The sequence below is a fragment of the Miscanthus floridulus genome, chromosome 8 (assembly GCF_019320115.1).
Source record: "Miscanthus floridulus cultivar M001 chromosome 8, ASM1932011v1, whole genome shotgun sequence".
Taxonomy (NCBI): domain Eukaryota; kingdom Viridiplantae; phylum Streptophyta; class Magnoliopsida; order Poales; family Poaceae; genus Miscanthus; species Miscanthus floridulus.
The window spans coordinates 148,840,874-148,844,705 of record NC_089587.1 but is presented as its reverse complement, the minus strand read 5'-3'; the positions used below and the strand labels follow the sequence as shown (position 1 = coordinate 148,844,705).

The following is a 3,832-nucleotide window of genomic DNA, read 5'->3' as shown; positions in this document are numbered from 1 at the left end:
TACCAATGCTCGAAGGCTCCTCAGCGCCGCTGCCTAGGCATGGCCCTACCAACTGCTCCTCTGATAGGGTCACATCTAGGGCATGACACAAGAAGACAAAGCCTCCCATGGCCTCCGGGGGCTCACGAGCTTCTGGGCCCACGTGTCAGCCCCTAGAGCCGACCTCCTTCGCCACTAAGAAGACTCTAGAAGGTCTCACCCAGGGGAGGCCAGTCCAAGCTAACACCTCCTAACATGCAGAGTGTCAGAACAGAGCAGTCAGACGACGCCCAAGGCTTCTTCAGCTCCAAGACACTGCGACGGTCCATGGCGCACCACTACAAGACCCTCTTGGACTTCAGCACACATAGACCATAGACTAAACCCCCAAATCACCATGTACACAACCTATCTCATTATATAAGGGATAAGGTCGGACCTAGAGGGGGAGCATCCGAGTTTGATCACCAGACACTCCATTCCATCGGCCTCCGCTCTACATAGAGAGTGAGGCAACCTAGAGAGGGGCACTAAGAGCCTCTCCTCCACCACATTCCATCATCTTCCTCCTTTCTAACATGGGGGAAGGCACCATCGGTGGCAAGGCAACCTTAGGATTAGCACCGAGCGACCCCCCTACCAAATCTTCTTTCTTTACACTCTGTTGTAACCCCCCGATTTTGGGTGCTCTTGAGTATAAGGATCATCAGCTTTTGGACGTAGGGACCGAATTGGCCCAAACTAGGATAAACCATTGCGTCTCCCCTGTGTGATTCTTGTGTTCTTGAGTCCACCCAAGCCACTGGAGACCCGTACTCTAACACCAATTTGAACAACATGCTTGCCGCGGTTTCGACCCTATGACAGGTAGGATCGCCAGCGAATGTCCTTCTCGTCCATCTAGGTGTTGATCTATGCTTGAGCAAGGATTGCAGCAGCTCCAGCAGATGGTTCATCTACTTGCATGTTGGAGTTGGCTCAGGATGACATACTCCTGGTGGACCAGGAAAACAACGTCCGAGAGAACTTGCTTCTGAGCTTGTCCATCATTCTGCAAAATATCGACAAGAACAAACAAACCTCGTGGAACGGATTAGGATAAAAAGAGTTAGTGGTCAGCCATCCAGAGGTTAGTTGTTCTTGAGGTAGGAAATATTTTTTGAATTGGCAGAATTTCAGCAAGATCTCCATCTTATATTTTTGAATTTTCTAATTTCTGCAATACTACTATAATTGGTTTTTCTAAACTACAGAGGAGGAATTCGAACTCGGGGGCTTAGCGGGTTTTGAGCTGAGCTTGAGGAGAGCTAAACACCGGCGCTTGATATTTATAGATGAGAGGCCTGGTGGTGGTTGAGTGAGTCTCAGGTGCCTCCTGAGGGTCCGTACACCTATATTTCCTCTGTATACAAATATATATATATATGCTATGTAGAAAAATATTTTATGATGCAATGAAACACATTTAGATGTATGCTTATTATTTTTATGCCACCATAGTAAATATTCTTATAGGTTTTTACACACTGTAAAATTATTTACATGGGGCTTGAGATTTACAATGCAGTGATAGAATTTTTATTTTATCTTCTAAATGCAATGTAAGTGTAGAAAAGTAAATATGCTAAATTAAAAATAATTCATGCAAAAGTAGATATGGATAACTACCGATTTTACCTCCCGGCGAGGGTTCAGAATTTTGAGTCCATAGAACCAGATTTCTCTAGTTCATTCTTTGGGTGCATCAATTGGTCCCGGTGATGGATTCGTTGATGATTGTGCTTCCTTCTTATGCCACACCAATTTAGAGCATTGCTCTGGTCTTGGCTTGAAGGCGAATCGCTCCTCTTTCCCATTGATATGGAATCAGATTTCTCCAGCTCCAACATCAATTTGTGCATTTGTGGTGCTTAGAAAGGGTCTCCCAAGAATGAGGGGTGTCTTTATGTGTTCCTACATATCAAGCACCACAAAATCCACTGGCACAAAGAAGCTTCTTATTTTTACTGAAATATTCTCGGTGATTCCTGCTGGTAGCGAACCGATTGGTCGGCTAGTTACAGGCACATTGATGTTGGTAAGAGTGTTGAATAGTTGAGCTTGTCAAAAACAGCTTTGGTCATGACACTGACCCTTGCACCAAGGTCACATAGTGCATGTTCAAAGTTCTAGATTCCGATTGAGCAGTCGATAGTGGGGCATCCGGGATCCTTCTTCTTTACGGGTGATGTGTTCAGGATGGCCGCACTACATTCCTCCGTTAACTTGATTACTTCAGTGGTGGGCAATGGTATTTTGTTGTTCAAAATGTCTCTGAGATACTTAGCATAGGTAGGTACCAGTATGGCATCTAGCAAAGGGATATTGATATATAACTTTTGAATTACCTCCACGAACTTACCAAATTGCTCATCCACTTTAGCTTTTCGATTTCTGCGTGGAAATGGTAGAAAGTTGGTGTCGTAAAAATCATGTTGGATCTCCTGTTCCCGTGGCTCTACTTCATCAACTTCATCATTTTTCTTCTCTTCCTGCACTGCTAGTGCCTTACCTGTCCTTGCTAGATATGGAGGATCACGAGTAGACTTGCCACCTCTTGTGGTTATGGCGTTAATCTTTTCAGTGTTAGTGGCAAAAGGCAGAGCATCGACCAGCTGAGCTATTTATGATTCTAACTTTTTATTATAGCAAAGTTGGTCTTTTATAGCAGAAGAGAAACTATCCATTTTTGTATTTATATTTTCTAAAACCTTATCATTAGAAGCAAGCTTTTAAGAAATGTTTTCATTAATTTTGGCTTGTTCTAAGATCAAATCTCTCAAGGATGGCTGATTAGAATTGAAAGGATTATAGTAGTTACATAGGTACTTACTTTGGTAGTTTGATTGTTGTTGTTGACCTCATCCTTGTCTTTGTTGCTGTGAACCAGGATTGTTGATGATGAAGTTCACATCCTTTTGTGTTTTTGGGCAGTTAATTCCTGAGTGCCCAATGGTTCCACAAATGTCGCATAGGGTTTGTGAATCATAAGTGTCATGTATGGCTTGTTCGATAGTGCAGACACTTCTTCACTGGCTTTTTTGCTCTTCTTGCAATGTTGGATGTTGCCTGAAGACCAACCTTGGTTTGAGGCTATCTTTTCCATGAGAACTTCAGCTTTTCCAAGGGTGAGTGACATAAATGCTCCTCTAGCAGCAGAATTGAGTCATTCATGAGCCATCTTAGTTAATCCACGGTAGAAACCTTACATGAGCAACCAATCCTCCATCCCATGATGAGGACAATCTGATATGTATTCTTGAAAGTGTCCCCATGCTTCTGGAATGGTTTCATATTTCTGTTGCTAGAAGTTGGAGATTTTTCCTCGTAAGGCATTAGTTTTGCCTATAGGAAAAAACTTTGCTGGAAAGGCCTCTAAACATTTTGCCCATGTGTTGATGGCATCTTTGTTGGCATAGAACCACTACTTCACCGTTCCCACTAGTGAAAATGGAAATAGGCAGAGTAGTATGATATCTTGAGCAACGTCCTTGATGGTGATCATGCTACTAATCTCTAGGAAATTATGGAGATGAGCACTAGCATCTTCATGTGCCTTTCCACTGAATGGGCTAGCTTGCACCATGTTGATGAGGCTTGGCTTGAGTTTGAACCCAAGGTTTTGAGTTTTGAGTATTGGTCCTATACGAATGTTCTCAGTGGTTGGAGCAGAGAACTCACGTAGTGTTTTGTCAGCTATAGCTTCAAAACTGATGTCCAGCTGCCTCTTGACTGGTTAAGAAGCTTGGCCTGATGAGCCTTGTGTTGTTCTTTTGAGTGTAAGCTTCTGAGTGGATCAAAACCAGCCCTGCAA

General features: G+C 43.3%; 1 non-coding gene across 1 annotated transcript; it reads left to right on the top strand.

Annotated features, from left to right (window-relative positions):
* The first annotated feature begins 3,245 nt into the window (after positions 1-3,245).
* LOC136478652 (small nucleolar RNA R71) lies at positions 3,246-3,353 on the top strand. Its single transcript, XR_010764371.1, has one exon. It is a non-coding gene; the product is annotated as a small nucleolar RNA R71 (small nucleolar RNA).
* The last annotated feature ends 479 nt before the right edge of the window (positions 3,354-3,832 follow it).